At 37.7% G+C, this 16,134-nt stretch overlaps 1 long non-coding RNA gene across 1 annotated transcript; it reads right to left on the bottom strand.

Annotated features, from left to right (window-relative positions):
* Positions 1 to 12,136: 12,136 nt before the first annotated feature.
* LOC120749223 (uncharacterized) lies at positions 12,137 to 14,899 on the bottom strand. The gene is made up of 4 exons (XR_005699587.2): positions 14,749 to 14,899; positions 14,024 to 14,115; positions 13,455 to 13,582; positions 12,137 to 12,651 (listed from the first exon to the last, which is right to left on the bottom strand). It is a non-coding gene; the product is annotated as an uncharacterized LOC120749223 (long non-coding RNA).
* Positions 14,900 to 16,134: the final 1,235 nt, after the last annotated feature.

Genomic DNA, 16,134 nt, shown 5'->3' with positions numbered 1-16,134 from the left:
GCCGTTCAGAGTATCCTGTCTTGTCCTTGAGATGCATTTCCACATACCCCGCTTTTTATGGACAAAATTACCTTGTCCTACTTTCAGTCTTTTCCACTACCATAAATAGATAGATATTCATGCACTTCGTTTTTCCATTCCATTTTAATAACCAACAGGTCAGACCTTTCTGACCACCAGAATGGAGTATATTAAAAACAACACGCACTAGTTCAGTCTGGTCATGTCCTGCAGCTCTTCCATGAAGTTTTCAGAATTGAGAGATGTTTATGGATAGAATATCAATCCTACTTTTGGGTATTCCACTACTGACATGACCAGTGACATTATTGCCTATAAAACTATGACAGCCATCTAGAATAATAAGGAAATGAGCAGAAATCTCTCCAGATGAAATGAATTTTTTTTTTATTTAATTACCAGTCCTACATCTGAAAGCAAGGTATGCAGAGAGTTGTGAGTTTTTCAGTTTTTCCATCGCAGAGATCAATGGGAGGGTTTTTAAACTATTTCATTCTTCCTACAGAATTGCAATGCAAGTCTAGAATAAAAACTTCAAGTTTGTGACCTTTATTCCCAATACTTTGCTTTAGGCACACTTATCCCATTTTTTTGGCAACCAAAGGTTGCCCTGATTAAAAAAAAATAATAATAATAATAAAAAAGCTCTCTAATTCACATTTTAAATAAGATGGTGATTTATTACAACATAATAGTCAAAATGTTGTTTCATTCTTTTTACAGGTCTCCAAACTCTGCAGTGATCATTAAACAAATCAGCAAACACATGACAAAATAGGTTTTGCCATAGTTAAAGCATGTCTTGCTGTATATTTTCCCATTTTATTGCAGCAAATTATACTGACATTTTTGAGCTGCCTGATTCATGATGGTCTAACGTTTTAGGAAAACAAACAAAACAAACTATGATACAAATAACTAAAAACATAAAACTAAACCCCATAATAAAATGTATACATCTGCCATACAATACCAGCATAGTCCCAATACACTGATAATCAAAAAATCTTATTTCTGCTTCAAATTTTTGTATCTGGGTTTTGTCTGCAAGAAGGAATTAGAATGTCTGAGAGATTCAAGTCAAATATTATCATAAAACATTTTCATTCACTAAATGAAATGCAAAGCCCTGGAAGAGGATATCAAAAGAGACAGAAGGCTAGAAAAATCTATGGCTAACAACTTGTAGTGGTGGCGATGCTAGATTTGTGGTAGCTTGGACTAGGTAACGCCCAGTATTTCCTTCTAATTGACTCTAAAATTAATTGATTTCAGTAAGATCAGCTGCTCTGGCTTAAATGAGTGTCAAGAGCATGCTTACAAGGCCTGATGTCATACAACAGTTTACATAGATTTTCATGCAGATGCAATTTACAGTGACTTAGTATATTTTGTAGAACAATGTCCTTCCTCAAACTCCTGACCAACACCACGTTTCTAAAACCGAGTGCTATTGATTAGATTCAAATAATAACAGTATTATGTTGTGCCATTCAGTTAGTTGAAACACTGTAAGTGACTTAATATTAGCTGTTGTGCATTCCTCTCTGCATTCTACTCAAGTACTTACGTTGAATGAGATTTTTGTACTCTTGGCTAATGCATCTGATCAGCAATCCATGTATACAATACACAAGTGGCTATAATACCAACATCATCTGATTAGATCATTAATATGACTGTAGACAATAACAAGGCCTTTCAAGCACAATTACAAAGTACTGCCATTATGTAATTTATGGGAATTTCAAGTAGAATTAATTCAACACTATATGACCAAGAGATGGGGGGAAAAACAAGTGGGAGACATCCTAACAGAGCTTTATTTTGAAACACATGCTTGTTTGCAGTTTCTTTTACAACACAGATTCAGGAAATTATTTTATGACCTAATTTCCCTCAACAGCATTTGTTCTGAAGCTATGTAGTGAGGAGCTCAGCAGTGCCCCGTGCTTTGCTGATTGCAGCCCTGGTGCTCTGCAACTAATGGGGCCCAGATGGGGCCAAGAAAAAACGAACCGAACTGGCTGGGAAGGGATTGATTTATAGTCCTACTCATTCTCCTCCCCCTCCAAAACAAACAAAGTTAAGGAAAGGCAAATCTACTTGGCTGCCACAGAAATCTCCAGCCTGTGTGATGTGTGTGTACACTCTTAGAAGTCACAAAATAGAGCAAGAAAATGAGAGCATCAGATGTGTTCCTCCTGACAGCACAGACCACTTCATAGCTAGTATAACTGCTGTTTCTCTCTTGGCGACACATCTGGCCTAAGAGGGATGGTAGAGTCAGGTAAGCTGAGTGTGATATCTCAGTTAGATGGTATGTATTCTCTGTGTGCGTGACAGGGCTTATCCAGGACTGTTGCATCTGAGAGCTCTAGTACAGCAGAAGGGCAGCCTGTTTGTGAGTTTCTGTCTGCTCACACAATCCATCTACACAAATCTTGGATACTTGGCATATTATGAGTTACTGAATAATGCGTGAAACTAGGTATGTTTCCTTTAAAATAAATCCTAACTAGATATAGAAATAAATCCTTCTTTCATATAAAAAACCTCTCATACACTGTTTTTGCCCTTACCACAACTATTTTCTTTTTGCACCAAAAAAACCCCCAAACCAAAACAAACAAACAAACAAAAGTATTTTTGTTAATACTAAGTAATACTAAGTAATTAATACTAATTTGTGTAAGTCAAATTTTAGAGGGTACAGTTTTTCCTCTGGCCCTCTTCATGTTTGTTGCAAAGTCGAGTGGTGATCCAAGAACAATCTCATTCAGATAAAATTGTTTTATAAAGTTACAACTCAGCATGATTGCTTTACTACCCTTCCACCTCTAAGATGGGATACAGGATTAAACTACATCTTCAGCAATATTTCCAAGGTTTGTTTTGTTTTAAAAAGTTATGATTTGGAAATCAAATGCACATTTAAATATTATTTTAGCTTCGAAAGTCGGACTGTGAAAATCGTGGCATCATACCTGCTGTCTGCAATTTGAGTAGTATGTAGAAAAACCCATCTCTGATATTGCTGAAGCTGAGTGCAATGCCAGGTGTCCAAAATAATGTCACACAGCACTCAGGCAGCCTGGCTTTCTCATCTCTAGTCTGAAACTGGCCTCTTAATTTTTTACAGAAGCCGCTGACAAGTCAAAGGTGGTCATAAATGCATGCTGGAGTGTCAGCTTTAATGTGTTAACTAAATTAAATATCTTTCCTGCACAATGTAATCTTATGTCATTTGTGCACTTTTGTGTGCTGTATCCATATTGTATTCATATTCATACAACTGCTTAATCTACCCATGAGTCTTTGCAATAAGTAGCAAGAATCAACTGTGGCTTTGTGCCCTTTCCCTTGGGAAAATGCACTCCTTGCTTAGCAAATCCAAGACTGGAAGAATGTGGTACCCCTTGCAGTACAGGAAATCTGTATCTGAACATTACAAGAACAAAAAAGAGAGATGAGGAAAAGGTGATTTTTAAAATTATCAATTAAACTGGTAGCTTAATGTTTTAAAAGGAGTTAGCTGCTGGCTGAGGAGTTGTTTAATAATGTTGCAGCAAAGAAATGTAAAGACACCCCAAGGATATTCATATTGCTCTGCTGTGACAGGGGAATGACAAAAGAACAATGACAATGCAGGGAAAAAGGAATGGCAAGCATGGTCTCCACAAAAATCTCTCCAAAATCTTCCAGATTAGGATAGCATCCTACATTACTGAGCAGTGATTATTTTGTAACTTAACTATGCATTCTTGTCATAAAATTTGATTATGAAATCTTAGGGTTAGCATTTCCCTAAGAAGCAAAACCTGCTCTTTAAAAGAAAGAAAAAGTCTCTGCTGGTTGCCAACCTCACCAGCCTGAGGCTTTTGACATGGAAAGTGGGGCCTGAGCCAGCAATGTGTCTGGGTGATTGCTACAGAGCCTGAGGAGTGACAGGACTGACCTGAGGGACATGGATGAAAAGGGATTGATTGCATGGGAGAGGCTGGGAGGGGGAAGAAGGTTGGATAAGTGAGACCCTCCTAACCCAAGAAGTACTCTGGTTCAGCCTCCGGCGTGTCTTGATCTGTGTTCAGGTTCATGGCTTAGTGGTGGACTTGGTGCTTACTGTTGGGTTAACAGTTGGACTCAATGACCTTAAGGGTCTTTTCCAACCTAAATGATTCTATGACCAAAATAGTTAAAAGCAGATGTGTATGTCTCAAAAAGGAACAGCGTAATGTTGCATTTCTACTGACCTCTTGTTTTCTTTAATAGGAAATAAATAAATAAATCACCTGGGGACAGAAAAATCGCAGCTGCCTCCAAAATTTCAAAGAACAAACCACCAGACTAAGCATGACAAACTATTTTCACTGCAGGAGCATCAGCGTTTTTAAGCCCTTGTTCCGTTCTGTGGGGGATTTTCAATAATCTTTCATTAAGATTGACTGCTTTGCAAACAAAGCCAGCTAGAGGCTCGGATGCCTTCTGTTTGCCCTTCTATGTGGAAGGCCAGCAGCAGTTGATGTAATATTTTGTTTTGCCTTGAGCTGGTTTTGTTTGTGACACAAATGTGGGAGAGCATATAAAAGGTAAGCAATGTAGTATGACACTGCTCATCAAAACATTTTCACACTCTGCAGGCTATAGATCTATTGATGTTCCTGAGTTTTGTTCATGACTGCTGTGAAAGGTGAAGAATGTCTGCATAATTTTATTTGACATGTAAACTACACTGGGTTCCAGCTCTGTCATAGTGCTGAAATCCATCCTTGACACTGACTTGTGCAAATGGCAGGTATCACAAGGAGGAAAACATTTTTTTCTGGAAAGCAGTGCAATTTGACATTATAGAAGGCAAATGTATGTAGGGCTCTTTGCCAGTCATTAAACTATAGCTAGATGTGTTTCCCATGTAAATAAAACTCTCTCCACAGTGTACTTTCTCCCTCCTGGAAGTGCTGTGTGCAAATACAAATTAATGCAGATAGTGATCACATTTCTTTACAATGGAGATGGAGGAGCTCATGAGGGATGATGGGGAGGAGAGGGGGCTTTCAAGGATTTTGAAGTTTCAGATAAACTTTCTGAAAGCATAAAATGTGGCTGGTTCTGGTTTTGTTTTTCCTTCAATAGACTTCTGTGGTAAAAATGCATTTCTCTGACCAGCATATTCAGAAATTAAAAAGCATTTATGCACAAAGGCAACCTAAGACCTGGATACATTTTGCATTTATACTAAACACCAGTACATGCCATGGTTCCTTAGAAAGGGACTCTACTGAAAATTAATGCTTTTCATGTAGAATATAACAAAGAAAACACTGTACCTTAAATGATTTTTGAAGCACTGCATAACTCCAGGGATACCAAGCATTCTCCACTCTCATTGATTTCAAAACCTAAGGCATTAGGCTCCAAGTATTTTTAAAGGGATCATAAGCTATACAAAAGTCTCATGTCTTTTCTAATAAAAATCCAACTCATTTGTAAACCAATTTAGTGCCAAGCATATCCAAATCTGAAGGGTTTCTTGCAGTATTTTTGATCCAAAATAGAGAGAAATCTCTTTTTTTTCATCTGTACCAAGCTTTTGAATGGCAGTTGTCACAGCCATGACCATGAAAGCGACTAGAAAATGTGATGTCCACAGTTCCAAAGTCTTTAACTCGTTCTGCAGGCACACCAAGTGGGTTAATATTGAAAGTACCTCAGCATGGACTCTGCCCTAAAGACTATTTTACTCTAATTATATAATGACACTGGAGTGAAAATAGGCCAGATAGTATGGAAAATTTTGAATCTTGTTGACACACACACAGAGCTGCCAGAATATCAAATCTTTGTCCCTGACTTTAAAAGGCAGGCTTCCCCTCCGAGCTCCTTCCATTTTATTCTTAAATAGGAGTGTGGAGTAGCTTGGTTATACGTGTAATCATCTTTTAAATCTGAATTAAGAGCATCTTTCATTAGGGATGTTACTGAGACTGCCATGCATGAAAAATACCTTATTTTTCCATGGCTTGTGCTGGTTGTTTGAGACTTTCTGGGTGACTGGGGTAGCAACAAGTAAGGTTGCTGTCTCAAAGTCCTCTGCAAATGCTCAAGTGTTTCCCCAGTTTCTTTCAAAGCCTTCTGCTTTTCATTGTGCACTTACACCACAAAGTAAAAAAGGAAAGTTTTGAAAAACAGAAAATGTATTTTTCATTTTCAAAAACTCAGTAGGTTTTTTTTTTTATATAACTCCAAAATCCCATTATGGGACACTGGACTCCTGCAGCCCTGGTGGGTCTGCTTAGGTCAGACTTGAAGTGACTGTGCCTGGCTGACAAAGCCAAGTAAAAAATATGAATATAAACAGATAATATTACTACATTACTTCTTTAATATGTTTTTATGTGTACTGTTATGCACATTGGATGGTAGTTATCTGTACTGAGGCTGAATCCCAGCATCTCTCTTCTTTCTGGCTTATAACTTACCCCAAAATTTTTCTCTTTAACCTAGTTTTTCACGCATGTGCTAATCCAAGGATTCTTACAAAGCAAACTACTTTAAAAATCTCTAAGCTTTGAGTTTTTCTACATTCAATAAACTGTTAAGGGATGTTTACTATTCATTATCTGCTTCTAATTTATGTACTGTTTATTCTTTCTTCCTCTTTAATAAAGAATTTTTCAAGCAATATTAAGGGTATGACCAAACCCCAAAATGCAGACTTTGATCCAAAAGCCTTAGAGCCAACAAAGTTTATATAATATTTATCATATTGCATTTATGTTCTCTGCTCTCCAGAAAGGAATGTAGCATATTGACAGAGTAATTTGAAGTCATCCAAAGGAAGTAGGAGGAAAGGGTCAAAACCAAATTATTTTCTTCAATATCGGATAATCACATATGCCTGGAATTTTAATCTTGTTTGTGAAGAATTCCAGTGTGAAGGGGAGAAGCTTGCATATAATGTTACTTTTATTTATTCACTTAATTTTATAAAAACACACACAGAACTCCAACTGAATATAATCAAGGAAATAATAATAATAATAATAAATAAAAAAAAAGAAAAGAAAAAAAAAAAAAAGAAAAAAAAAAAGAGGATCCTTCCTGTTCTACACAGGTAATGAAACAAAGATTTCTGCAACAGGAAAGACTTCCTCTCTCCCTCTTGCCACCAATTCTTTTTTCCCTTTACAATCATATTTGTCACCTGCCAAAAATGTTAAATCTTTATTCAGGATGTATGATATGTATATTTGAAATTGTGTTCATCCCAAGAAGATTTATTGGACATTGATGTCTCCTTGTTCAACTTCACTTTTGTAAGTCAAAAAAGTAACTGTAGTGTTGGGCAACACTGTGAAAGTTAGCTGGTCAAAGCAAACTGTTTTCACTGCATTTTTGCCTCTGCCTTCTACTCCTGTGTGAAATACTGTAAATGATTCTTTTTTTTTTAATTGACCTTATCATTCTTACAATGCCAGAAGTGGAGAAATACTGTAATTTGTCTCTGAGAATAAGATTTATAAAGAAGAAATTTATTAGTTTTTAATGCACCTTTTTAGATTTGTAGGTAGAATAGGCCTTTGGATGTCTGGATTTCAATGGCATATGATCATTAATACTCAGTACAAGTGTGGCCTTCAGCTTTTGGCTTCCAAGAGGATGCACTAAATAGTATAGTATCATTTCTATTTTACTGGAAGTGATAATATAAAAATCTTTAGGGACTTTAATATGTTTTATAATAAAATGTAAAATCCTGCAGTTTCCTCTAGGAAGGTGGAAAACAGGTAATGGAATGGGAAGACAAAGAAGTGACCAGTTGATTTGACAGTTGCACAAACAATGTGCAACTTTATCTAATGTGCTATTGAATAAATTGCAGTTTCTATTTTTTAAGATATGGAGATGTTGAGCATGAGACACTTCCTATCAGTAATAAAGGATACTGCATACCCCAAAACTGCTGAAGAAGATGTTTGGTATGCCTTTTTCACTGATTTATTGTTTCTGCTCTGGAAAATATTATTTGGAAAAGCCAGTCTCTCGACACTTTGGAAGCATGAGGATATTGGAAGGGAGGCAGAGGAGCAGGTCAGTGCTATGTGCTCCGTACGTGCTCGAGTTTAATCACGCTCCGAGGTTTCACCTCTCCTAACTGCAAGCAGATGGCTCTGCAGCAGCTCTTCTTCGAAAAGGTCTTTAGTGCTACAGCACCAGCAACAGGGTCATTCATCATGATCAAAACAGCAGTAACAAAAATTCAGTAATGGAGACAAGAGAAGATCCTCTGTACTGGTGAGGGGAAAAGGAGCTGAAGTTTGCTATTACCTCTGTATAATTTCCTTCTGAAGTAAGTTTGTTGTCACCTCTGTATAACTATCTCTAGCTTTACCTCCAGCAGCTCTGTTTTAAATTTTTATGTTTTCTAAAACTAATTTTAATATAGTACTATATTGGCAGTGCCGTAACCCAGCTAGAATTTAGTCAGGTTTTCCATTGTAAGGATCTCTTTTCAGATGTCTAAACAAGAACTTAGTGGGGAGAAAAAACTTTCTGAGGCATAAAGGGATAAAATTCAACCTACAAAACCTTCAGTCCTGGGGAGCCTGTTTTTTCTGAACTGCTTCTTAAAAGTGAAAAGAGAAAAAATAGTTAAAGGATTACATATAGAGTAAATTTTTTATTCCACTCTCTCAACTCTGTTGAATCCTCCTGTCAAGCAAAACCAATAGGTTTTGAATTATCAATAAGCATAATTATTTGGCATACTAAGCAATTTTAATGTATTTTGGGTTTGGGGGGTTTTTTTGAGGTAATGGTATTTTTCTCAGAGGGCTGGACTGGGATCTGATCCAACATATTCAGGTTCATTAGCTGTGATTTTGTATTCCAAGGTAACTCTTTGGAAGACAACAAATACATCTGGATTTCACATATATTATAACGGAAAGCTGCAAAAGGAAATGCTAAAGTAACTATTTCATTGCTAGTGCATTAGACCCAAAACCTAACCAAAGTAAAACAGACTTAGGGAATTTAGGTAGCAACCAGGTTACCCACAATATTTACAGTGAAGATCTTATTATTCTTTTTAATAATGCTACACATCATGAGATGATGAGAACCATATAGAGTTTTACAGGCTCATAAGTTGCATGCATTTTCTTTAGTAATAGTTTGATTTTTTTTCCCACAGAACCTCAGAAGAATCAAACTGAGTGAAAAATGCTTATTTTATATTCAGAATTGCTTTGATCAGAGTTGAAAGCCAAAGTCTACAACCAACAAAACTGTTGTTATGATCTCTGTGGGAAATGCCATGAAATTGTGCAACCACATACGAAATAAAAGCTTTTATCAAAATCTATATTTTTTTTTTTTTCCTGAGCAGAGCTCAGATAAAAATAAATATGTCTCATTCTCTTTAGTGCCATCTTGTAAACACATAGCCTCTGAAGTCTGTCTCCAAGGGATGCAGTTGGAAGTAGTTTTCCTGTAAATTAGCAGTGGCAAAATAGCCTTTTAATATTTAGGGGGGAGGTAAATAATCACTCTTTCACTGTATAATATTTATTGGCACACAACTTTGATAGTCCAAGTCTTCAGCTGCCTTGGAACATCTGTAAGATATCCAATTTTTAAGCTGGAGAAACTGTGTCCAATGTAGAGTCCAACAATAACAGCTGTTAGACAGGTGTGATAGGCAAAGAGCCTGCCCAGAGTGAGCTGTCTCATGGCCACCTGTGTCTTCCTGGAGCAGGATTGATTTGGGCCTGTAGTGGTTTCACATTCACTAAATTCTGGTCTTAGTACTCACACTTTTTCTGTGGGAGAGACTAGGAGACAAACAAAACAGGCTCAACCTTAAAAATAGACAAATAGTTTTATTAACACACACTAAAAGAATAGAAAAAGAAAGTTGGGGAGAGAAAAAAAAAACAGAATTAAACTCCAAAAACACTCTTCCCTTACAAACAGTTAACTTTCCTACAAAACAACATAAAGAGACAAAACTTGTAATTTTCAGTCAGTTTCACTATCTGACAATAGTCTTTCACCAGTTCTTTAGGAGAACAGTCTCTCTTAGAGTCATGGATCCCACTGACAACCTAGAACATTTCTCTTGTGGATTTTTTAACTGTCACAAAAAACAACCACCAGAGAAACTTTCCTTTGTGTCCCTTCCCATTAGCAGGTTCTTAAGCTGCTTATGGGTTATGGGTCTTAGACTCCTGCACACTGAGGCGTCACCTTTAAAGATGAATAACTCCAAAGCAAAGGATTCTTCACCTCAAGGTGCAGAGATATCTTCTCACTTCTTCACTGGCGCAGGCGGCTTCTCATCTTTATCTCTGTTCAAGCATCTTATAGGATTAATATTACTTAGTTCGTCACAAACACCTTTGCTCAAATCCATACACAAATCTAAACAATCATCTCCCCAAATGCTTATCTTTCCCATGATTTAAAGGAATGATCTAAATATAGAGTTCATTTCTATGGCTCAGATAAGAATGGAACAACCAACTCTTCAACCCTCTGTCCCAATAGTCTTTTTACTCTCACTCTACTGACTTTATCCTTTTTCTTCTTTATGTTCACTCTGTCCCTTTCTTTTCTCCCTCAGAGAAGGGCCAAACTCTGGAAGCTTCATGTTGCCAGGAAAGGGTTAAATCTGCCCAGAGTCTTTGTCTCTCCCTCTGTAGCTCATGGTGTTGGATGTTCAAGGCCGCGCTGGTGAGGGAGGAAGAACTCACAGAAACATCAGAGATCGGAGCACCCGGGCAGTCCGGAATCACAAAAAAATCAGGCAGGATCATAAATGCCTTCTCAGCCCATCCCTTGGTATAAATCGGGGCAGCCTCAGCCTAAATGGTGCCCATAGCTCTTATCAGGGGCCCAGCAGAGATCTCTCCCTGCTCCAGGGAAGTTTGGAGAAAGTAGTTGTTGTAAAGCAGCAACCTCTCCTTCCCTCCCTTCACCCAGGAGCTGATGGAATCTGGCCAAGCCTCAGGCCAGCTCCCCCCAAAAGAGGGGAGCAGCAGGCCCAGCTCGATGTTACCTGTCTCTCTCTGGCCAAAGGGAAGAAGGAAAAAGACCCACCTACTGGAAATCAAGGGGTTTTATATGGTACCGCCCAAAGTCGTAGTCAACAATTTTCAGTGGTCAAAACAGATGCCAATATTCCAACTAATCCTCTGAAAGATCCCTGTCCTTTCTAAAGCAACTCCCAGGTCCTGACCTGGAGAATCATTCTACATCCCTCTATAACTAGAAAACCAAACTGTACTAAGCCATGATAGGGCCTCACAGAGGACGTGCCTTTCCAGGACTTGGCAAAACAAGTACCCAGACTCCCCAGGCTGAGCAAGACATGGGCCATAGCCCCTAGACATGTACACACGTCAGTGTGTGATATCCACATGGTCTGGAGGCATACACTCTTGTATATTCAATCTTTTCCCTCCAAACAGGCAAAATCACCTAATTCCTCACCTTTGGCAACTGTTTTGTCAAATAAGTACATGGATAAAAAAGATACAGTGTATTTAGGCATGCACAAAGTTAAACTCTCATTATAAAGTTGGAAGCAGCTTAGAAAAAAGAGTGTAACTTCTCTTTAAAAGAATTAGATTTATTTTTGAAAGTCCTATTTTTGGCACTGTAGCTTTCATTTAGGATATGTAAGAAACGCCTCAGCTGTTATACCTGCAGAAACAGCTCACATGGCAACATCCCCTTTCTGCTCAACAGACTCGAAACTTCAATTTCTGGACCAAAAGTTGTATTTAGGAGGTGGAAATTTAGTGCCACATCTTCATACTTCAACTTGCACAATCATTTATCTGATCTACTCTCTCCCTTTTTAGAGATCATCTGTTACTGTGGCTGATGCCAACTCTGCATCAGTTTCTACATCAGGAGTTTATCAGTATCAGAGATGAGCCAAGGCTGCAACAGCCTTGTGTTCTCTTTTTATATGAGTAGTAGCAAGCATGGGCATTTTTTTATTCCATATATAATTGTATTGGCATTAATCTTCACTGTATTAATACTCATAATACATTGATATTCATCTTTATAATATTATATTTTTTATTACAATATAACCCTCTTTTATTTTATTGCTTATCTGAGTTGTATCTATTTCACAGATCATCACAGATACAGCATTCACAGGGTGCACTTAAAATAAAGAAGAATAATGATTCCTCTCACTCATCTCATGTTTTAGTTTCACTGGCACGAGGCAGTGCTAAAGCACATAAAACAGCAGGGAAAGACAAACCGTACCATTTCTCAAAATTACAGCATTTCTCTTCTGAGTATAATTTTTCCTCAGCTACGAGAGATTACTAATTTGCTCCAACACTTCAATGAGCAATTGTAGCCTTCTTTGGGTAGCACATACTGTCCATCTACAATATCTCTCTGCACGCAGGGAAGCTTCCACTGTTGGGCTTGAGGCCAAGTCTCACTATCCAGGCCACAGCACAGCCCTTGAGAGCTCATCTTTTCCCAGCAGCAACTCTTCTCCAACAGCAACACTATCTTCCCAACAGAGGAACATTGACAGCAAAGAGAGAGAGAGCAGTTTCTACAAGGAAATCAATAGCTGTTCTCTGGTTCCTGGAATAAAGACCCACCTTTTTACTTTGCTTTGGACACACAAAGGAAAGGGGGAAAAGGGTGCTAATAATGCTCTGTGCCTAAAAGCACATTAAGCTGATTTTAAGTCCATGGGAATACTTATGAATATAAAATTGGCTGGGCATTTTTAGAAGTGTCAGGCCCCATTTTTTTCTAGACAGCTATGCACATGGATAAAAACTAAAAGTGCAAACTGCACAAACATTTTCTTTGTTCCCTTCAGCAATGGCAATCCACAATCAGGTCCTGTGGGAACTTCTGGCAGCAGCTGTCAGTAGGTCTTATGGAAGAAGAGCTTCTTTCTGTTATTTAGTGCCACAGAAACAGAGCAATGCACACAGGTATATCTTTCCCTTTAAGTTTTTAATAACCTTCTTCCTTCAGTGGCACATATTCAGACATATGATACAGAAATTATTATAAAATTTTACTGCTAGACAGTATTCATAATAAATTTTTCAGTTCTGAATTTTTAGTAGACCTGAATACAAATATAAAATATATGACAATCTTAATAATATAGCAGGCAACTTTATACAAGATAATGGAAAGAACTTGCTGGGTCCTAGAGTCTGTCTGCCTTTACAGGCAGATATTTCTGTTTATTTTTTAAAAGAAATAAAATTATGTAAATATCTATTTGAATTAATTATAAGTCTCATTATTATGTGAAGGTTGCTCTAGAAGCACGTTGTTCTGCTCTCCTAAAGCCATCTTTTAACTGTTTTGTCTCTGGACATCCTTCTCTTTAAATCAGGAATTCTTTTTCTATGTTTACCTACCTGATATGTATATACGGAGGATTCAGGAGTGATGCCACTCTTTGTTTCATTACCTTCACTGCAAGTTCTAGAAATTCAGATGATTTATCAATGAATCCACCTCTCATCAAATACAATTTTCTGCCAATCTGCAGATGGAAAGAGAAAAGATCTTAATGGTTACCGCTCGAGGTACCTCACACAGCTTGGCTCTGAGGATACTGCAGCTGGCTCTTCTAAGACCATGTCTTTGACCTACAACTGGTCTTCAGAGTGCTCAGCAGGATTTTCTTGTCAGTACATCCAGCATCTGTAGCAGGAGTCAGTCCTCAGCATGTTCCAAGAACCTGATGGATGACTTGTGCACTGCCATGCTGTTTTCCCAATAAGTGCATGGGTAATTAAAGTCACCCATGAGGATCTGGTTCTCTCAGCCCAAGACTTCCTTGAGAAACCACTCAGGTTTCATTACCCTCATCATTCTAATACTGAAAAAAGTATTTTCCTTTAAGCCCTCAAACACATTTTACGTATGGACAAATGTTACTCATATATAAGCATATTCAGTTGCAAATAAATATTAAAATTACCTCTCTCGCTTTCGTTTTGTTCAGATCTCTTGCAGAGGAACCAAAACCCAGTGCCTTGTGTAAATTGTTTGTGTTTTTCTATAGCTTCACATCTATAAGAAATAGACATGTAAACTTGAGGTGTCTTTAGAGCTACTTGACATTTTGTATGTATATATTATTTAAAACATTAATGAAAACCATGACGTTAAAATAATAAATTACAGAGAAAAAAACCTAGAGGACTGCACAGAATTACTATCTGTAAGTTCAAATAATGAATTTGAACTGTTTGTCTTCTTATTTAATAACAGAGACTATTTTAATTTCCCTTAATCAATCTTAATTATGTAAGCTATGTTGATTATCATAATTTTTTTTTTTTTTTTTTTTTGGTATAACATCAAACAGATTAGGACAAGGAATAAGTAAATTACAGATGAGTTAAAATAGCTGTCATTTAAATATCTTTTTCTTCCCTCTAAAAGATCACAAGACTATTTAAAAATATTGTGTATGCAGGAAATACATCATCATTGATACATATCCTTCTGGGAATGAGGGAGGGCAGGAGCATTGTAAAGCGTGTTAAGACTTAAAGCAACCACAACAGAGCCTTTGTTCAGAGAGGAAAAAAACCCCAAACCTCTAATCTATTAACAGCACTGTGTTTGCCAACCAAGTTTCTGTTGGCAGTTTTGAGAGCCCTGACCCAATGTCTGGACATGCCTGTGCCAGGTACGTACCTACCCACGCAGTGCTGGTCAGCCCTAAAAAACCCTGTCCATCCCACAGTCCAAGGATGCTGAACTTGAGACAGTTTTAATCCAAAGGCTGTGATGTTCAGCAGAGACTTGTAACTATCTAGACTGAGCTCCACCAGAGACCAGTGCTGACCCAAGAAAACCATTGGCTTCCAAGGTGGGTGTGCTGAGCACACCAGGGACAAGCTGGAGTTTGTCAAGCCCCACCTAAGCACACCTGACACAAGTTTTGGGCTGAAGTTGGATAGCTCAGCATTTAGCTTGTTTTTAGATACTTCTGAACTAATTTATTTAAGAGACGTGCATTTCACTGAGGCTCCTGTTTTTAATTAACATGACAAAAAGCAATTCTGTAACTGACAGAGGAATTGACAGCATAAGATTGTAATCCATAACATGTTGGTTGGTTTGTTTTTTGATTTTTTTTTTTCCCCCACACAGCTCCTATCCACTAAGTGAACTCATGAGAGGTTGTAAGAGTGTTGTAGTTCTGAAATCATAAAACCAAACATCAATCAAGAAACGTCTCTTGTGTATAAAAGGGTATAGGGTTTTGCTGCTCGAGAGCACTACACTCCCCTGTATTGCAGCCATCAATAGATCAGGTCATGGTTATGTTTTAATGGATATATCTACCCTTCTGAAGAAGTTTCCCCTGCACTTTTCCTGTACACAGTGCATCACTTTGCATGAATGTGTTACTGGAGCTGGCATGCACACACTGGATTTCTTTCAAGCGTAATTAAACTGAAAGATAACCTGGAGGACCACACTTAGTATATTCCAGCAGTTTCAGCTTTCAGTGTCTGGGAGAAGTCTGAAGCTAGTTTGAAGTTAAAAAAACCCAAAACCTCAGGTGTTGTGAGGTTATAGAGCCAAATGCCTCATGCTGCAGATCCAGCAAATGGAGCATGCATCGGTCTCTGATCTTTGCTAGGATAGGCAGCCTCTAAACAACCTTACGGATGGGGTTTTGGCCAAATTTTACCCTTTGCTTTAAGGACGCAAAGATGCTTTTCATGATATATTTAGAATTCATATTTCCACACAGGATAATGCAGATTGTGTGTAATGGTCCTCTCATAAAATAGCCTTACACCATGTTATATTCTACTATCTTGCCATCTCACATGATTGTTTTAAAGAACACAATTATGTTCTTATGTCCCATTTTAGGTAGCTTATCTTTTATTTCTTTCAGTATTTCCTATAGTACTTCCAGGGTTATGGACAATGAACTATCAAATATCTATTATGTTACTTTCATTAGTAAGGAGTCTTGCAAAATTTGGTAGATAACTTCCTGAAGAATGTGAGATGAATGTTCTGTAAGCTCTTTGGCACCACAGACTAGCTGAGCTGAGGGTT

Source organism: Hirundo rustica, chromosome 2 (genome assembly GCF_015227805.2).
Source record: "Hirundo rustica isolate bHirRus1 chromosome 2, bHirRus1.pri.v3, whole genome shotgun sequence".
NCBI lineage: Eukaryota > Metazoa > Chordata > Aves > Passeriformes > Hirundinidae > Hirundo > Hirundo rustica.
Note: the sequence above shows the minus strand (reverse complement) of the source record. Positions and strands in the feature narration are given on the sequence as shown.